Source organism: Lepus europaeus, chromosome 11 (assembly GCF_033115175.1).
Source record: "Lepus europaeus isolate LE1 chromosome 11, mLepTim1.pri, whole genome shotgun sequence".
In the NCBI taxonomy this organism is placed as follows: domain Eukaryota; kingdom Metazoa; phylum Chordata; class Mammalia; order Lagomorpha; family Leporidae; genus Lepus; species Lepus europaeus.
This window is the reverse complement of record NC_084837.1, coordinates 88281228-88302528: the sequence shown is the minus strand read 5'-3', so window position 1 is coordinate 88302528 and position 21301 is coordinate 88281228.

Here is a 21301-nt window from a genome sequence, read left to right as displayed (position 1 = left end):
ACTCCATTTGAGTCTCCCATGGGGGTGGAAGGACCCAAGTACTTGAGCCATCATCTGGTGTCTCCCAGGGTATGCTTAGCAGGAATTGGAATGTAGGCCCTTTGTTATAAGAGGCAGGCGTCCCAAGGGGCAGCTTAGTTACTGTGCCATACCCCCCCCAATGATTTCTCAAAGGGTAAGATTGGAATTTTAGCCAAAAGTTGATTTTTTATCAATACTTTAAGTAATCCAAAGCCTTTGCTTGCATTGTGACAATAATGTGCGAATCACATTAAAAAAAAGAGTTATTTAGCTATTTGAAAGGCAGAATTAGAGAGGCAGAAATATCTATGCACTGGTGCACTCCCCAAATGGCCAGAATGGCCAGAGTTGGGGTGATCCAAAGCCAGGAGCTGGGTCCGGTTCTCCCACATGGGTGCAGGGGCCTAAGCACTTGGGACATCTTCTACTTTCTATTTTCCAGGCCATAGCAGAGACCTGGATCGGAAGTGGAGCAGTCTGGCCTCAAACTGGGGCCCATATTGGATGCCAGCACTGTAAGCGGCAGCTTTACCCGCTTTGCCAAAATGCCGGGCCTGCAAATCGCATTTCTAAAAGCATGACCCCTTAGTTTTGTTTTGTTTCGTTCAGATTCACTTATTGATTTGAAAGGCAGAGTTACAGAGAAGGAGAAGCAGAGAGAGAGAGAGCGCGCTATCTTCCATCCACTGGTTCACTCCCCAGGTATCCACAACAGCCAGGGCTGGGTCAGGCCAAAGCCAGGAGCTTCATGCAGGTCTCCCACATGGGTTCAGGACCCCATGTACGTGGGCCATCTTACTATGCTATCCTAGGCCACTAATAAGAAGCTGGATGAGAAACGAAGTTGCTGAGACTCAAACTGCCGCCCCCATGGGATGCTGATGTTACAGCATTAACCCGTTTTGCCATGATGCTGGCCTCCACCCCCTGGTTCTTAGCATGAATGATCTAGAATGGATCAGAATGACTTCTTTGTAGGATGGTTGGTCATGTTAAGGTAGCTAGACAGACATTAATGTATATGTGTTAGAGGGGTAAAGACGATGGGGATTTTTAAGAAAATGGGGAATTTCTGTTGGGTAGCATGAGGAAGAATGTAGAAGCAAGTGGCCAGCAATGATGTATTTGCAACCTTGTGCTGGTTCAGTGAGCTTGTTGGGTGGGTTCCAGCCCCTCCCTGAGGAATCTCCCCCTCCCTACTCCAGTCCTAGTCTGCCAGGAGAGAATGAGAGCAGTGATAAGTCCTGAGCGACCTTGCCCTGAGGAATATTGTGTGGCTAGCCACCTTTAATCCTTTCTCCTGCCTTGTCTGGGGGCAGCCAAGGCCTCTGCCAGAGGCTTTTAACCTAGGTGATGTGGGCTGGGGAGTATTGGTTTCTATTCCGGGCTCTTGTCCCTTACCCAGAGGAGCATTCTAAGTGCAGACCCTTGTAAGGTGCGCAAACTAATAACAGATTTTATTCAAAAGGCACGAAAAGTGAACAGGTACACACATGAGCGTGGGTCGGCCCACACAGAGAAATGCCCATCAAGGAGGAGAGGCGGAGGACGCGCGGGCACCCACACAGCACTTGCAGCCACCTCCGCAGGACAGAGCAGATGCGTCCCAGGACAGAGGGTGTTTTGATTGGCCAGTAGGAGGATGGACTTACACTCGGGGGTTCTTTAAGGCTGCCAGCTCAGCAGCCCTAGACTAACACGTTGCTGCTCCCACATCATCATCACCCTGGCCTTTCCCCGGTCTTTTAGCCAAAGTCTCTTGGCCACACTTGTGCAGACACACACCTGCCCACGCCCCACGGCCAGTCCCATCACGAGTATCTTTCAAGAGACCAGGGCCAGCTGGCTCACTCTGCCCACGCTGGCCCTCTCGGGCCTCCCCGATGGCCTGACCTGCCCAGGGTCTGCCCTCTCCCCCTTCTCCCTCATCTGTGTCGGCATGGCGGGGGATGTCCTGTCTGTCTAGCAGTCCAGGCCCCGAGTTTCAGCCAGCCCTCAGAGCTTTGCTTCTCACTTCCCTACTGCAGGATGCCATGGGCCTCTCCCTCTGCCTCTCCCACCGTTTTGTAAGCAGTACTGGCAAGCACTGGTCTCGATGGTTTCTCTTAAACTGCTATGAAAATGAAAATGTGTTTGAAAGGCAGAGTTGCAGAGAGAAGGGGGAGAGCGCTTCCATGTGCTGGTTCATTCTCCAAATGGCTTCAATGGCCAGGGCTGTGCCAGGCTGAAGCCAGGAGCCTGGAACTCCATCCGGGTCTGCTGTGCGGGTGGCAGGGGTCCAAGCTCTTGGCCCAGCTGATACTGCTTTTCCAGGTACATTATCAGGGTGTTGGATTAGAAACAGAGCAGCCAGGTTGTGAACCAGTGCTGGTATGGAATACCCACATTGCAGGTGGTGCCTTACCCCACTGTGCCACAACGCCTGCTCCCAAAACTGTTTTTACCACTAACAAGACCGCTTGCTGGGCCAAGTTTTCCAGCACTTTAAGCATCCTCCTAGGTTAGCAGTGGCGGGCCTCCTGTCCCAAAGCGTCCACATTTTCTTGCTTATTAAGTTCTGAGTTTCTCTGATTGCCTATTTCAGATCCCTGTGTTCCGTGGTTGTAGACAATATGTGCCTGTTAAAGAGCTTGCCCATCGCCGCTGCCACTCATTATAGGTCCCCACACCGGACAGGACAAAATGCTCTGTGTGTTCTTTCTAAAAGTCTATATAGATTGCTGAGTTGTTACTGTGGCTGGCTGATCTTTTAAAGATGATTTATTTATTTAAAAGAGTTACAGAGGGAGCAGTGCTGTAGCATAACATCCCATATGGGTTCTGGTCCCAGTGCCGGCTGCTCCATTTCCAATCCAGCTCCCTGCTAATGGCCTGGGAAAGCAACAGAAGGTGGCCTGAGTGTTTGGGCCCCTGCATCCACGTGGGAGACCCACATGAAACTCCTGGATTCTGGCTTCGGCCTGGTCCAGCCCCAGCCCTCTCAGTTGCAGCTATTTGGCAAGTGAACCGGTGGGTGAAAGATCTCTTTCTCTCCTTCTCTCTCTGTAACTTTGTCTTTCCATTAAATAAATAAATAAATAAATAAATAAATAAATAAATAAAAAGGCAGAGTTACAGAGAGAGAAGGAGAGAGAGAAATCTTCCATCTGCTGCTTTACTCCCCAGATGGTCACAACAGCTGGGGCTGGGCCAGGCCAAAGCCAGGAGCCTGGAACCTCATCCAGGTCTCTCATGTGGGTGGCAGGGGTCCAAGTACTTGTGCCATCTTTCCCTGCTTTCCCAGGGAGCTGGATCAGAAATGGAGCAGCCGGGACTCAGACTGGCGCTCATATGAGATGTCAGCATCACAAGCAGCAGCTTACTGTGCCGTAATGCTGGTCCCAATGACCATCTTTTTCTTTTCTTTTTTTTTTTTTCAGTAAAATTTTGTCTTTTATTGTACAATATGCAATACTAAATGAAGACTTAGATTACACAGATATTAGTAGATGTTCACGACATTAATGAACAGATGATTTCCTTGTATTTTTTAAAAAAGCTAATGCCAATGACCATCTTTTTCTTTCTTTAATTTAGATTTATTTATTTATTTGAAAGGTAGAGAATTAAAAAAAAAGAGCGAGAGAAAAATCTTCCATCTGCCGGTTCACTCCCCAAATGGCTGCAACGACTGGAGTTGGCCGATGCTAAGCCAGGCGCTTCCTCCAGGTCTCCCATGTGGGTGCAGGGCCCCAAGGACTTGGGCCATCCTCCGCTGTTCTCCAGACTGGAAGTGGAGCAGCCAGGACTCAAACTGGTGCCCACATGGGATGCTGGCACTGCAGGCTGCTTCACCAGCTACGCCACAGCACTGGCCCCTTCATGACCATCTTTATAAGTCTTTTGACATTCAGTTGTGATTCTATGACAATATTTGCTATTAGGTTCATGCAGTTCTGTCTTTTAGGAAAACAGTCTTGATTCTGTACTTACATGTTTTTTAGGCTAAAGTGTGCAACACTTGGCAAAATATAATTGTGGAAACAGATCAAATGCAGCTGTACAAATTGTTCTTTTAAATATATGTTCCTCTTAATTTCGAGATATTGGAGGACTATGTTAGGAGATGAATTGAAGGAAACAGTAGGTAGGAAAGAAAGTGTGGAGGAAGCATGTATTCTTGGTAAGGTTGGTTGAGAAAGAGGATGAGGTATGTTGTAAAGGTTTGTGGAAGTGAAGGGTGTCTGAGATTAAGCTGGGTGAGGTTAGAAGAAATTATGTTACAGTTAGGTCCTGTGTCTTCTCTACCTCTTTGTTCCATTATATATTTAATTGTCCTAAGTCATGGGTTCACATGCCTCATGCTAATCCTTCAATTGAGCAGTACGTTTTTTTGATGTCCTTATCAGGTCTTGATTGCTTGAAAACAAAAATGGGTCTTAAAGGAGCTCACATGATCTGCCTGTTTGAGTGACTCCCAGAACTCTAATTAGATCTGGGCCACAGCCTTGGGTAAAGTGTTCAGGTTCAATGGATTAATACTTTCACAAAAAGTCTAAGATCCTGTTTTCACCAAGTGGTTTGCACCTCCCACAATTCCTTAAATGTAACTTCTGGCCGGCCTCTCTGGATTTTGACTGTCAGGTGGATCCCTGCAGCTCTCACAGGCCGAGACTGTCAGCTTGCAGAGATGATAGCTGTGTGAGTTAATTTAGGTCGCGTAAACAGTTTCTACAATGATGCCAAACTCACAAGTGCTCCTTTAAGGGTCTGATGGTTTACATCCTGGCATCAAAGGGGTGTGGTTCCAGAGCGGCCCCATCCCCCACAGCTCCAGGCCAGACATGGCCTGTCCTGCATGTTCCATTGGTTGTGTTGGTGCAGCAGACTACAATTCTGTCTGCTCAGGTTCACGACCTGTGACCAAGACAAATGGACAAGAAAACATGAGCAGGAAGGAAACTTTGAGTGAAAAGCGAAAGCATGGTGTGAAATTTATATTTTAAAAGATTTATTTATTTATGTGAATGTCACAGACATCTTCCATCCACTGGTTCATTCCCAGATGGTCCCAATGGCCAGGGCTGAGCTAGGCTGAAGCCAAGGAGCCAGGAGCTTCTTCCAGGTCTCCGGTGTGGGTGCAGGGCCCTGGGGACTTGGGTCCATCTTCCACTGCTTTTCCCAGGCTCGTTAGCAGGGAGCTGGATTGGAAGTGGAGCAGCTGAGACATGAACCAGTGCCTATATGCAATGCTGGTGTTGCAGGTAGTGGCTTTACCCACTGTGCACAATGCCAGTCCATTTTTTTATATTTAAGATTTTATGTCTTATTTATTTAAAGGGTAGAGTTACAGAGTGGGAGAGACAGGTCTTCCATCTTCTCGTTCCTTCCCCAAGTAGCTACAACAGAGCCAGGAGCCTAGAATTCCATCTGGATCCTATGTGGTTGGCAGGGGCCCATGAACTGGGGCCCTCTTCTGCTGCTTTCCCAGGCACATTAGTAGGGAGCTGGATCCGAAGCGGAGCAGCTGGGCCTCGAATCAGTGCTCGTATGGGATGTTGGCGTTGCAGACAGCAGCTTGACCCACGACACCACAATGCCAGTCCCGAGGGAGAGCAAAGTTCTATTGAAGCAAAGGAAAGCTCCCTCAGTGAGAGGTGTTCTCGAGCAGGAGCCTAGGGCTTTGTGTCCTTTGGGCTGGGGGAAGTTGGGGCAGGGTTTTGCAAGCATCACACATCTCAGGACCATCTCATTGCTGGGAAGTCAGTATCTGGAGCTGGCCGAGTCCAGCTGTAACCACATCCTGTTTGGTTTTCAGTTTTTGAGTCCTGGGGGCTCTTTGTCCTTCTGCACATTAGGCTGGAGTCAGCTGGGCCCTTTGTCCCTGGCTGTGGACCTAGGGTTGCTTCCTGTCTATCAGGGGGCTGCAGAGGGTGGCGGGAATGTATGCTCGGTCGTCACTGAGACAGGGAGCTGGCTGCCCTCCCCCACTGCACTCCTAACCTCGCTCGCACCCCTCCCCTGCCTTCTCCAGGTACTGAGGGTCCCAAGGCGCTAAAGGTTAAACTCCCCAGGTTGGGGGCAGAATGTCTACATAGGGGTCCAGCAATGCACCCATGGGAAATCCTTGCCACTGGACAGGATACCTGTGTCAGGCCTGGGGTTTTACTCAGTAGCTGGGTGCATTTTGCCAGTAGCTACCCAGCAGTCATGGCTGGTCGAATTAAAGGGTAAACAAACAAAACCAAAAATGGGATAAATGCATGCTCTTGTCCTGCCCAAGCCAGCAGGCTCTGTCAACAGGCCAGATGCTCTACAGGGTGACTGACAGAGGCTCAGACAAGCTGAACGTTAAATAGCCGGGCATTTTGTGGGAGGTGCAGCCAAAAGGCAGGAGAGGTCCCCAAGGACACTTAGACACGGTTGCAGATGGCTCATGTGGTGCATACGGATACCAGAAATGAGCCGGGCTGTGTGGTCAACACATTAATGGGGTATGGGGTAAATGCCAGTGAAGTGTGGAATCCCCTGGCCCGCAGCCCACGTGCTCCACGCTCAGTCCCGAAGCCCTGGGAAGAACTTACATGGAGCTCTCCAGGCGTCGGGAGGTGGCAGCGCTTCGGATGGCGGGGACGCCTGCCCTAGCTTCCCTGTTCCCTTTCAGATGGGGAACCGACCCTCATCCCCCTCGGCTCACCTCTAGGACGTGTTCTCAAAAATTGGTCACATTTGACTCCCCCTCCTTCACTGACTTTAAGGATGAATGAAATGGCTAATTTCTCTTTGCAGCACCACCTGGCCACAATATAAATTAGGTGACCAGAAAGCCTGGCCAGAAAATGGAACTTTAAATTATAATACCATTTTATAGCTAGACCTGTTCTGCCGTGGGCACAGTAAGTGGACAGAAGTCCCCGACGTGCAGGCCTTTATGGCGCTAAGAGAAAATCATGAACTCCATAAAAACTGCATGCTGGACTCATCCATGCTAAAACTTAATCTGCCACCAAGAGCCCACCCTGAGGCAAGGCCAAAAGAACTGCCACCGCAGAACAGTGCCCCTGTGGGTACCCAGCGTCCCTGTGCCCTCTGCTCTCCTGTGCTTGGAGATTCAGCCCTCAGCCTTGAGTGTAGAAGCCACTGGGAGGTACCCCCTACAGGACACGTGGGACTGAACGGCTCCTGGGGGAATGCTCAGGACAGGAGGTCTCTTTACAATACGAGACACAAAGAGGGAGATGGGAAGCTCTACATGGATAGATGGACGGTGTGAGCTCACTGACACGTTCACTCTTACCAGAAGGACACGGTTCTCCTCGCTCACAGGAAAACACACAGTCTAAAGATGCCCCTGACTGTAGGTTCCCAACTCAGGCCGTTCCTGGTATTAGAAGGAAGCTTCAAACGTTAGGGATAGGGCCGAGCACCCCTTGGCTGACATGCGAAAGGCTGCCCCAGGTCTACTGTGACAGAGACCAGAAGGAAGAGGAAGGAGCCAAGCAGGGGGAGTGGTAGAGGAGCGATGGCAGGCCCAGCCGATAGCTGCTTTCCGCAGTGATCTGCCTGCCATCGAGGAGACCCAGTGAGGCCACTTCTGCCCACATAGCATCTGCGTTCCACGTGGAAGCCAGGGCACGGGGCGAGCAGCTGTCACAACAGAAGCTGGCCTCTGAAAGAGCCCTGGCCTCTCTGCCAAGAGCTGGGTCACCGCATTGCCCCGAGGGCAGGGGGACTCCCAGGTCAGCACCACAGGCCCTGCTGGCCCTGTGCCCAGGAAGCCCTTCCCTCCATCTGCTCCCAAGCCGACTTTTGCTACCGGGGAGCCAGGGCCTAGGGTCGTTGGATGCTGCAGGCAGGCCATGCCTTTTCTTTTAGATTCTGGAGATGATAATTCTGTGCTCACCTCCTTCCGGTTCTGCCTGGTAATGAGGGTTCACATGGTGCCTTCCCTAAGGAGATTTATGCCTGTGTTGCAATGTCTCTTCCGATACCCCATGTGAAGAGAGCTCTGGGCCTCACACATACCTGGCCTGCTCTATTATCATTAAGCCTAAAGGCCCCTCCTGTGGGTTCTTAGTTGCCAATGGCATAGAGTTACAGCTAACTTGGACAGTGCTACCAGCTATTTGGACAGGTCCCTGCAGAGCACCTAAAGAACCAGTCTCTTGAGGCGGGTAGAGAGATCCTTGAATATGTAGACGATTTGCTGCTGTGTTCTCTCAAGACTCCAGGTTGGGACCTTTGACTAACACCCTTAACTTCCTAGCAGAAGGTGGTTGCTGTCAGAAGTAGACTGTTTAGGGCTCGTGCTCACCCCTGGGGACAGAGGCTGACCCAGAGAGGACATGGGCCGTGCAGCAAAGCCCTACTCCGACAGCCTTAAGACAGCTCCGCCATTTCTTTAGCCGGTTGTAGATCCCTAGATCCAGGAAATAATAAAGCAGGGAGAGAGAACAAAACACAGCCTTTTCCCAGGGAAAGGCTGTCATGGTTAGGGCCCCTGCGCAAGGATGGCCAAGCCTAGTCCTTCAAAACAGGGGGTCTTAGGCACGCTAACTGCTGCCCAAGGGGGTGTGCTGCACGATGGTTGTGTTTGGGTCAAATGGGACAACGTGAACTGTATTTACCATCTCTTGGCTGAGGCCAGGCAGCGCTAGGACCAGGCTGAACAGGGTTGGAATCTCTGGCGCCACACTGGGTTGTGGAAATCCCGGTTTTTGTCTCTCCTCGGCCTTATAGCTCTCATACTCTCACTGCTCCTTGGACCCTGTGTCTTTACTGCACCGTTTGTTTTGTCTCTACCAGAATAGAAGGTGTCCGGCTCCAGATGATGATGAGGCAGGGCCTCCAGTCTGTGTGTCCATCAGATGACATGATCAGCCCGGTGAACCACGCCGGACCATCTTTTCCAACACCACAGGGCAGACCTCAAGAGAAGAGTACCCGTAACCAGCTCCACGCCCCCATATGCCAGCTTGAAGACAATGCAGAATATGGACCTTCACTCTCCCCCCGCCCCGCATAAGACTGTGGGTTACTTCTCTTGAGGGGAGGTGTTAAGGGAGCTGGCTAGTCGTTGGCCTACCGTGTGAGACAAGCTGAAGACAATGGTAGTTTTTTAAGATGAGAAACTTCTGTGTCATGGAATGAGACAAAAATGTGGAAGCAAGCCTGACCAGCAATTACACATCTAAAACCTCGCTCTTGTTCAGTAACTTTTGTTTGTTGTTGTTGTGAGCTCCTGCCCTGTCCCTGGGCTCTGTTCTCCCTACCCCACATCAAGTGGGCTGTCAGGTCCAGTAACACCATGCCAGAACTTAGTCCCATGACCACACCCCCAGCAATGGGCGTGGCTGGGGCAGGAGTTGCCTTCCCACCCCGTGGCCTGAAGGCAGGGCAGTGACAGCCTTTGGTGAACAGCATCTGTGACTACCGGGGTGCCTCAGTGGAAACCCTTAGCCCAGTGGAATCAGTCTGCTCTGCCCTTCCCTGACGATGTCCAGGCCTCCACTGCTCTCTTTGTCCCTGCCGCCCTGCCCTGCCCTGCCCCGCCGTCCCCAGGAGCCAGTGAGTCCAGTGTCCATCACAACACCACCTCCGAGTCTCGGCACCGTCCCTCAGTGCGTGATTTCTTGTGGTGGACACTGACTCTGTCCATCAGCGTCATGTCCTCCTTTTCTGTGGCACAGAGATGAACCACACTCCCCAGCCTCCCTGGCAGATAGATAGGTGTGGCCATGTGACTGACTTTTTTTTTTTTTTAAGTATTTATTTATTTGAAAGGCAGAGTTACAGAGAGGCAGAGGCAGAGAGGGAGAGAAAGGTCTTCCACCCACTGGCTCACTCCCCAAATGGCTGCAATGGCTGGAGCTGAGCTGATCCGAAGCCAGGAGCCAGGAGCTTCTTCCAGGTCTCCCACGTGGGTGCAGGGGCCCAAGGACTTGGGCCATCTTCTGCTGCTTTCCCAGGCCATAGCAGAGAGCTGGATTGGAAGTACAGCAGCCGGGTCTGGAACCAGCACTTATATAGGATGCTGGTGCTGCAGGTGGTGGCTTTACCCGCTATATCCCAGCGCTGGCACCTTGACTGACTTCTAATGGGTGGAATGTAGTGGCCCCACGTCCAGACCTGGCCCATGGCGACCCCCATGCATGCTCCACCTGGATCCACTGCTGGATGCCAAGGCCCCAGGCATCTGGGAAGTCATCATTAAAGATGGCGGATCCTCCCCTCCCCCCAGTCAACTTGGAAACCTGGAGGACTCTGCAGAGCAAAACCTTGCCTACCCGAACCTGGGAGCATTCTTGGTGGATTCTTGGAGATATAAACTTGTAGCAGGTAGCATTACCCTAATTAATACACCGCTGCTCTACAGAGGAGATTAGGAAACTTGTACAGGGTGGCTGGCACTGGGGCGTAGTAGACTAAGCCTCCGCCTTGACTCTGGCATCCCATGTGGCGCCAGTTCATGTCCCAGCTGCTCCTCTTCCATCCAGCTCCTTGCTAGTGCACATGGGAGGCAGCAGAAGGTGGCGGACCTGGATGAAGCTCCTGGCTCCTGGCTTTGGGCTGGCCCAGCCCTGGCCATTCCAGCCAATTAGGGATTGAGCCATCAAGGGAAAATCTCTGTCTCCCTCTCTTTCTCTCTCTTTTTAAAGATTTATTTATTTGAGTCCGGCGCCATGGCTTAACAGGCTAATCCTCCGCCTTGCGGCACCTGCACACCGGGTTCTAGTCCCGGTTGGGGTGCCGGATTCTATCCCGGTTGCCCCTCTTCCAGGCCAGCTCTCTGCTATGGCCCGGGAGTGCAGTGGAGGATGGCCCAAGTGCTTGGGCCCTGCACCTGCATGGGAGACCAAGAGAAGCACCTGGCTCCTGGCTTCAGATCAATGCAGTGCGCTGTCCGCGGCTGCCATTGGAGGGTGAACCAACGGCAAAAAGGAAGACCTTTCTCTCTGTCTCTCTCTCTCATTACCTACTCTGCCTGTCAAAAATAATAAATAAATAAATATTTATTTATTTGAGAGGCAGAATTACAGCTGGAGAGACAGAGAGAGAAAGAAGTCTTCCATTCACTGGTTCACTCCCCAAATGGCTGCAACGCTCGGAGCTGTCCACTTGCTAGTTCACTTACCAAATGGCCATAATTGCCAGGGTAGGGCCAGGCAGAAGCCAGAGCCAGAAGCTTCTTCAGAGTCTCCCACGTGGGTGCAGGGCCCAATCCTCCACTGCTTTCCCAGGCTCATTAGCAGGGAGCTGGATCAGAAGTGGAGCAGCCGGGATTAGAACCGGCACCCATATGGGATGCTGGCGAGGCAGGCAGTGGCTTAACCTGTTATGCCACAGCACCAGGCCCCACTCTGAAATTTTTAATACTTTGCTTATATGTATCCAAAATCAGGAAGTTTGTGATCATTGCGAATCATCTTTGTCTTCTCCCCCCACCCCATTCCTTCATAACCTTTCAGTTATAAATATAAGCTTTTAGAATTCATTGTCCTTTTTTTTTTTTAAAGTTTTATTTATTTAAAAGTCAGAGATACACAGAGAGAGGAGAGGCACAGGGAGAGAGAGGTCTTCCACCCACTGGTTCATTCCCCAGTTAGTCACAATGGCCAGAACCGTGCCGATCCGAAGCCAGGAGCCAGGAGCTTCTTCAGGGTCTCCCACATGAATGCAGGGTCCCAAGGACTTGGGCCATTTTCTACTGCTTTCCCAGGCCATAGCAGAGAGCTGGATTCGAAGTGGAGCAGCTGGGTCTCAAACTGACGCCCATATGGGATGCCGGAGCTCCAGGCCAGGGCATTGACCCACTATGCCACAGCACCAGACCCTAATTCATTGTCTTTTTTTTTTTAAGATTTTTATTTATTTATTTGAGAAGTAGAGTTACAGACAGTGAGAGGGAGAGACAGAGAGAAAGGTCTCCATCCACTGGTTCACTCCCCAAATGGCCACAACGGCCGGAGCTGCACCGATCCGAAGCCAGGATCCAGGAGCTTCTTTCGGGTCTCCCATGCTGATGCAGGGGCCCAACCACTTGGGCCATCTTCCACTGCTTTTCCAGGCCATAGCAGAGAGCTGGATGGGAAGAGTCGCAGCCGGGTACTAGAACCAGCGCCCATGTGGAGTGCCGGCACCACAGGTGGAGGATTAACCTACTACACCACAGTGTCAGCCCCTAATTCATTGTCTTAATACAAGACTCAAATGGAATTCACTTTCCCACATTCAAACATATCCATAATAAAATAGCAAAATAAACAAAGACTCCATAAAGTACATTAATCCAATGCAATAAGCATTTATCATTGCTGGAAATAAAAACCCTGCAAGACAGATGAACGTGTAATTGTACCAAATGACATCAAGACTAAAAATTAAACAATAAACAGGGATGCTTCTCTTTTTTTAATTATAAGCAGCTATCTGCACAAGTGAATTTCCCCTTCGATTGTTTCGATTAAAGGATTTTCTTTTTCTTTATCAATCAATGAAGCCTGGTTGCTAATTAAGGTTGGAGCATCTGAGCTGTGTGTGTTGCCTCGAGTCATGGAATGCGTTTTAAGGGCACGATGTGAAAGGCCAAGTTTCCAGGAAGGCATCAGCCCAGAGGGGGACTTCAGCAGAGAGACCCCTAAAAACACAAACCAAAGCCATGAAGCAGCGCCCCTTAGTGGCAGAAGGACAAAACTCTCGGTAGGCGAAGCACACAGCGCTAAAAATCTTGCTGAGACACACCATTTGGTGAGAGCAAAATAATTTTCCCTTTGAAAAATTAGCAAGAGTTAAGCAGAACATTTTAGAGTAATCATTGCAAAGTGGATTACGGGGATTCACAGGGCGTTTAGAATGCCAGAAGGGAGCCATTGGATCTGCTGGGAAAAGTGAAAATCCAGGATGAACAGCCTGGAACATATAGGCAATGAAATTATCCCTAATGGAAGCAGCAGAGCAACCTCAGAGGCCATTTCTCCTCCGATGTGTCTCCCACGGAGAGGCGTCCAGGTGGAAATACACTGACTCCTCAGACAGACCGGGCACTTTCACACAGTTAGGGGAGCCTTTGGAATCACGAGGTCATTCACGTTAATAGCCAGCATCATCCCTCCTGCCAGCCGTAACTTACAAGTGGAGTCACTGAGACTCCGGGAGTCCAGGTAAGGGCAGGGTGGGTACTGAAACGTGGCGGGGAGGGGCAGGCGCGGTGGCCCAGCAGGTTATGCTGCCGCTTAGGACTCCTGCATCCCATAGCAGAGCGCGGGTTCAAGTCCCGGCCGCTCCACTTCCAATCCAGCTTCCTGCTAACGCAGCTGGGACGGCAGCAGAGGAGGGCCCACATGCGAGGATCCCCGAAACCCACGTGGGAGACTCAGATGGAGTTTCTGGCCCCTGACCATGCCCTGGCCCAGACCTAGCTGTCACGGGTATTTGGGGAGTGAACCAGTAGATGGAAGCTTGCTCTTCCCTCTCTCTCACTCTCTTGCCCTCTCTCGCTCTCGCTCTGTCACCTTGCCTTTTAAATCAATTTTTTTCAAAAAAATTTAAATGCCATAGTTCAGAATAGTGTAGCCCTGTAAGCGCATTCACCCACAGTCTACCATCATAGCTTATACTGCAGTTTCTAGAACTCTGATCATTTCCTAGCCGAAAGGTGGCACAGCCGGGTCACTACTGCATGAACTCTGTAACCAACCGCTGGGGTTCAAAATGACTTTCCCAGGGACTGGGTATACAGACATGGCAGTCACTTCATCCCTTCTCCATGAGGGGTCTTTCAAAACATCCATGGAAAATGTGTATTATGGGGGAAAAAAGTATGCATGAATTTCAAAAAATGTTTGCACCAAAGGAAATTTTGAATTCCATTTTCCAAGAACTTTTAAAATTATCCCCATCTGCCAGCTGTCAACAAGGGTGAATGACTCGGGAGGGAAGAGTTCAGAAAGGAACAGAACTTGAACGTTTTTGTCAGGCGTATGCATGTTTCAGCACTGTTTGTGTTGCCACGTGCACGTTGTACTAGTGTGATACACTTATTTATTTGAAAGGCAGAATTAGAGCTAGAGAGAGAGAGAAAGAGAGCGAGCGAGAGAGAGGTCTTCCATCTGCTAGTTCACTCCCCAAATGGCCACAATGGCCAGGGCTGTGTCAGACCAAAGCCAGGAGCCTGGAATTCCATCCTGTCTCCTACATGGGTGGCAGGGGACCAGGCACTTGGGCCATCTGCTTCCTCAGACTCACTCGCAGGGAGCTGGGATGTGGGACTCCAAGCAGGGTATATATGATACGCCAGCATCGCAGGCAGTAGCTCAGCCCACTATGCTGCAACACTGACCCCACTAGGTGATCTTAAAGAAAGAAAGAAATACAGAGCGTTTCAAAACTCGCTTCCATAAGCACTCTGGCCCTTGGAGCTCACCTCCAGGATTTCTTTTATGCACTTAGCCTCCCTGTCCTCTTAGCTGTTTGTTAGAATGCCCACCTTCCCGGGGCTGAGCTTTTGATGAGACCTTTTGATTTTAATCCAGCGGTTGCTGATGTCTGCACTCCCATACAGATGCTCCACGCTCCTCTGCAGCCTGAGCACGTGGGTGCTCAGGCACCAGCAAAACAGAGCCAGTCAGAGATTTCCATCAGCAACACAGTGCTGAAAGCTGCGAGAGCAGTGGGCTGTTCTGTGGTCTGGGGTCCTTGGACAGCCAAGGGAAGGGAAAGCCAAAGAGAAGAGGCCATCTGGCATCCCACCCGGCGTGGCACTGCACTGTGGCCCAGGACAAACCAGACCATGCCCAGCTCCTACAGGCCACTGCCATTTACAAGCAGGCAGAAGTCCGCGAACACCTTCACAAGGACTTTCAGTGTCTAGTGTGTGTGTGTGTGTGTGTGTGTGGTTGTGGGTATACAAACAGCCCTGCGACCTTTGCACAGCTTTAAACTTTTTTTTTTTTTTTTTTTATTTAAAAGTTACATAGAGGGGCCAGCGCTGTGGTGTAGTGGGTAAAGCCGCTGCCTGCAGTGCCAGCATCCCATATGGGCGCCGGTTCGAGTCCCGGCTGCTCCACTTTGAATCCAGCTCTCTGCTGTGGCCTGGGAAAGCAGTAGAATCCGGCCCAAGTCCTTGGGCCCCTGCACCCAAGTGGGAGAGCTGGAAGACGTTCCTGGCTTCGGATTGGCACAGCTCCAGCCGCTGCAGTCAACTGGGGAGTGAACCAGTGGATGGAAGACCTCTCTCTCTCTGCCTCTCCTTCTCTGTGTAACTCTTTCAAATAAATCTTTTTTTAAAACAATTAACTAAGTAAAAGTCACATATTTCTTGCTTGTGCTTCTATTGCAATTGGAGGCATTGTGTTCTTTTGCAGAATCTTTTTAAGCTACCGCTCATGTGTTTTTTTGGAATTGTTTGGGTGAGACAAGATCATATCTGTGTGTTTACTTGACTGGGCAGTCAGAAACAACTGTGTCCCCGTGTGCTTACACTTAAAGTGAAAAGAGGCCCCGCTCTCTCACCCTTCCAGGGAGCTCACAGATGACAGTGACTGTCATAAGATTTTAAACCTATTTGTAAAACTCACTTTGCTTAATACTTAAATGGAACATCTAATCCTCACCACTGTGGATCACGTTGGAGGCATCCTGCTTTGAGATAACTGATCTAGGTGGTTTTACGAGTTTGTTAACATCAATAATGTAGAGCATTTATTTTCTAAACATTATTTTGGGAACATGTCTGCAGATACAAATTTCTTTTCCTTTTTCATTTGTGTCTGCTTTGCCCTCTAAAAGATAATGGCCTACATAAAATTATGACTGTATGTTATACAGAGACACTATGGCCAGAAATTAAAATGTAGAACAAGAAGATGATTTGGATTCTTTAAGCTCTCTTACCGGGCCAAGCATAAAATATTTGTAATCATAACTAAGAACTTTTCCTTTCAAGCATATTTTAGATAGTATTTCCATTTGACTAATGTGCCTCATTATAAGTGATTTATAAATGTGTCTTTAAATCAAGAATATATCAAGTATATATTTCCACATTCTCTTTATTAAGATTTATTTATTTGAATGTTAGAGTTACATAGAGGCAGAGAGAGCGAGCGAGCGAGCGAGTGAGCTTCCATCTGTTGATTCGCTCCCCAAATAGCTACAATAGTCAGAACTGTACCGATCAGAATCCAGGAGGCAGGAGCTTCTTCTGGGTCTCCCAGGTGGGTGCAGGGGCCCAAGGACTTGGGCCATCTTCCACTGATCTCCCAGGCCACAGCAGAGAGCTGGATGGGAAGAGGAGCAGCTGGCGACTTTACCCGCTATACCACAGTGCTGGCCCCTATTCTCACATTCTCATGCCTTACAAATTATTTCTTCGGGTAGACGCCTGCCCCTGACTGAAGACGAGCTCCTTCTGTAACTACTCTAATACTACAGATGTACTGACGTTTCCTTTTCTACTGCAGATGACGTAGGGGAGAATAATGACCATGATACAACTGCTGCTGAAATAGATCCCTTTTTTACAAACTCACCTGAAAGTGCGAAGTTTGCCTCGGAATCGAGTGGAAGCCTGACAGAAGAGCAACAACAAAGAATCGAGAGAAATAAGCAGCTGGCCTTGGAGAGAAGGCAGGCCAGGCTGCTGAGCGACAGTCAGTCCTCAGGACACGGTACCTGTCATGCTGAGTGTTATGGGCTCCTATGAACACATCAAGGGCTTGTTAGACATTGTAACTTCTTTACTATACTCTCAAAGTATCTTTAGGAATCAAAAGTGTGAATGATTGTTCAAGATGCTGGTTGAGATGCCTGCGTCCCACCTCAGAGCTTCTGGGTTCCTTTCCTGCCTGCCTTCCTGCTTACGTGGTCCCTGGGAGGCAATGGTCATGGCTTAAGTAGCTGGGTTCCTGCCACCTTTACAGGAGACATGAATTGAATCCCCTGTTCCTGGCTCACTGTATTCAAACCGCGGCCACACACACACCCGGTCTTCCCGGGAAGCCTGTGGGTAGTGAACCAGCACACACACACACACACACACACATGGTCTTCCCGGGAAGCCTGTGCGTGGTGAACACACACACACACACACACGGTCTTCCCGGGAAGCCTGTGCGTGGTGAACACACACACACACACACACACACGGTCTTCCCGGGAAGCCTGTGGGTGGTGAACACACACACACACACACACACACACCCGGTCTTCCCGGGAAGCCTGTGGGTGGTGAACACACACACACACACACACACACACACGGTCTTCCCGGGAAGCCTGTGGGTAGTGAACCAGCACACACACACACACACACACATGGTCTTCCCGGGAAGCCCGTGGGTAGTGAGCCAGCACACACACACACACACACACACCCGGTCTTCCCGGGAAGCCTGTGGGTAGTGAACACACACACACACACACATGGTCTTCCTGGGAAGCCTATGGGTAGTGAGCACACACACACACACACGCGTGCGAGTGCCGCTGCTCTCCCTTTTTCCTTCTCTCCTTGGCTCTCAAACAGTTATCGTAACCATTTAATAACTGATTTAAAATACTTTAAAGCTATGTTTTCGAACTCCTTAAAGGATGTGATACATGCTGTCTTTAGCATAATTATGAAAACTTATTGTGATACAATTCTAATCATATAAACGGTACATTGTGTACCCATTGAGGATTTTAAAGCCATGTGCTGCAACATGAATACGTCTCTTTTTTTCCTTTTTTAAAATTTACCTATTTATTTGAAAGGCAGAGTTCCAAATAGAGCAGGAGAAGTAGATGGCCAAAAGCCAGGAGCTTCATCCATGTCACCCATGTGGGTACAGGGGCCCAAGGACTTGGGCCATCTAAACTCCCTTCCCAGGTGCATTAGCAGGGAGCTGGATCAGAAATGGAGCAGTTGGGGCTCCAACTGGTACCCATATTGGATGCCATTGTTGGAGATAGCAGCCTAACCAGTATGCTACAATTATGGCTCCCATGAATAGGTTCTAAAATACTTAATTTATTTTTAAAGATTTATTTATTTATTTAAAAGGCAGAGTTACAGAGAGGCAGAGCGCGAGCGAGCTCTGGGCTGGCACCACGGCTCACTAGGCTAAGCCTCCGCCTGTGGGGCCGGCACCCTGGGTTCTAGTCCCGGTTGGGGCGCCGGATTCTGTCCCAGTTGCTCCTCTTCCAGGCCAGCTCCCTGCTGTGGCCCAGGAGTGCAGTGGAGAATGGCCCAGGGACTTGGGCCCTGCACCCACATGGGAGACCAGGAGGAAGCACCTGGCTCCTGGCTTCGGATCGGCGCAGTGCCGGCTGTAGCGGCCATTTGGGGAGTGAACCAACGGAAGGAAGATCTTTCTGTCTCTCTCACTGTCTAACTCTGCCTGTCAAAAAAAAAAAAAAAAAAAAAAGAGCGCTTCCATTTCCGAGCCCACTCCCCAAATAGCCTCAACTTCCAGAGCTGGGCCAATCTGAAACCAGGAGCCAGGAGCTTCCTCTGGTTCTCGCAAGGTCTTGGGCCATCTTCTCCTGCCTTCCCAAGCCATAGCAGAGAGCTGGATTAGAAGTGGAGCAGTGGCCAGTGCTGTGGCATAGTGGGTAAAGCCAATGCCTGTGGTGCCAGCATTCCACATGGGAAAGCAGTACATTATAGCCCAAATCCTTGGGCCTCTGCACCCATGTGGGAAACCTGGAAGAAGATCCTGGCTCCTGGCTTTGGATTAGCTCAGCTGTTGTGGCCATTTGGAGAGTAAACCAGCAGATCGAAGATTCTGTCTCCACCTTGCCTCTCTGTAACTCTGCCTTTCAGATAAATAAATAAATCTTTAAAGAAAAAAAAGAGGGGGGGGGTACAGGATAGGAAGTGGAACAGTTGGGATGTGAACTGGTGCTCCCATATGGGATGCTGGCATTATAGGTGACAATTTAACCCACTGGACCACAATACAGCCCTCCCATGACAACTGAGATGAAGGTACAACTATTACTGACAACAATGGCTCTTTTTTTTTTTTTTTAACCAACATATACCTGAAAATAGATGGTTAAGGATCACTTTCTATTTATAAGATTAACACATACTTACAACAGCCAAGGGTGCACCAGGCCAAAGCTAAGATCCAGGGATTTCCTGCAGTCTCATTCGTGGGTTGCAGGAATCCAGGGATTTGTGCCATTGTCTGCTGCCTCCTAGGTGTTGCACAGGAAGTGGGAAGTAGAGGCACTCCATGCAGGCATGCAGTCGTCCCAAGTGGCAGCTTAACCTGCTGTGCCACAGTGCCCACTCTTTAACGTTGACATGAAATTATCAAATCATTGGTTTTTTATGTTTTAGTTTATTTGAGAGGCAGAGTTGAACAGTGCTCCCCATCCCCTGGCTCACTTCTGAAACCCACAGGACTAGGCTGGGCCGAAGCCAGAAGCTGGGAACTCAGTCAAGGTCTCCCACATGGGTGGCAGGAAGCTGGAACCAGGAGCCAGAGCTGGGAGTCAAACCTGGCATTCTGATCCAGGTGTCTGAACCATGAGGCCAAGTGCCTGGCCCTCTTTGTGATCTCAGTGGACTTCCTCCATATATGAAGAGGTTTATATTTCTAAGACAGTGATCAAAATTAGGTTTCTGAAGAGATTTGTGTACATGAGGTGAGACAGAATCATGTAATTAAAATCAGTGATAATGGTTTGGTGTCTCTTTCAGATACGTTAATGGACACACCCAGAACACAGACTGTTGAAGAGGTGAATACTGGGGAGGATCAAGAGGCGGAGGGACGTGGGTCAAGCAAGGCCATTTCCATTTGTCCACAGAACGGTGCCGCAGCCACTTCTGTAAATGAAGAGGAGGAATTAAAGACAGAGGAGACACCAGCGGACCGAGCCTGTGGAGCTTCGTGCACCCAGGGCTGCTGCTGTGGCTGCACGGCCTCTGCCTGTGCCTGTTGAGTCATGGTTCTGCAGGCGCAGGAGGAGTGTGTATCGTCTGTGTGTGGAAATCCTTAGCTGATAAATCGTACACCTATTCCTGCTAACTTTGTCACATTTCGCTAATTTATTCTCTTTGGCATTGATTTCTGTACAAGTATGACGTCTAAATACATGATCCCTGGGAAATAAGCAGCAGCCGTTTTGAATGTCTTCAGTAGATTCCGGGATGTATAATATGTATTTGCATCTTGAAACAACTGTTGCTGTGGAGTATGTCTATTTTTAAACAGCAAAAACACAAATTCCTATTCTCTTTAGGAACATTTCTTGTTGCTATTTAGTTCTGTAATTTACACTTTCAGTATATACATCTGGTTGACGCTTTACCCAGCCCCAGTGAGTTGAAAATCCAGCTCTAGGTCTGCCCAAGTAATTGGGCCATCTTCTCCTGCTTACCTAGGCACATTAGCCGGGAGCTGGGTCAGAAGTGGAACAGCTGGGACTTGAACCGGCCAGTTTCAATAGCAAGCTTTTAGTTTTTGGGGAGTCATCCACTGGATCACCCCACAGATGGCCGCCAGGGCCAGGCCAGGAGCAACTTCCCGGTCTCCCACGCAAGTCCACTGCTATCCCAGACCGTAGCAGAGCTGGATGGGAAGAGGAGCAGCCTGGACTAGAACCAGGGCCCATATGGGATGCTGGCACCGCAGGTGGAGGATCAACCTACTGTGCCATGGCGCTGGCCCCAGACTGCAGTTCTCACGTCTGCATCCCACATCAGAGCACTGGTTCAAGTCCCAGCGGCTCCACTTCAGATCCAGCTCCCTCTAATGCGCCTGGGAAAGCGGTGAAAGGTGGCCCAAAGACTTGAGCCCCTGCACCTGCGTAGGAGACCCAGGTGGAGTTCCTGGTTCCTGGTTCCTGGATTTGACCTGGCCCAGGACTGGTTGTTGCAGCTGTTTGGGGAGTCACCTGACAGTTGGCTGAGCCCTTTCTCTCTGGACTCTGTGGCATACTAGTTTAAGCTTCTGCCTGTGGCACTTGCATTCCATATGGGCGTCGGCTCGAGTCCTGACCCACTTCAGATCCTAAGATGCTAAGCGGCAGAAGATGGCCCAAGTGCTTGGGCCCCTGCCATGCTGTTGGAGACGTGGATGGAGTTCCAGATTCCTGGGTTGCACCTGGCCCAGCCCCAGCCATCGTGGGCATTTGGGGAGTGAACCAGCAGATGGAAGACCTCTTGGCCTTCCCCTGTCTGTGGCTCTGCCTCAATTAAATGAGTAGATCTTAGATCAGGTCTGCTAGTAGAAGACAAAAGTAGCACTACTTCTAGTGCTCCTATCAGGGCACTGTCCCATCTGTCCCCTCAAATCAATCTTCA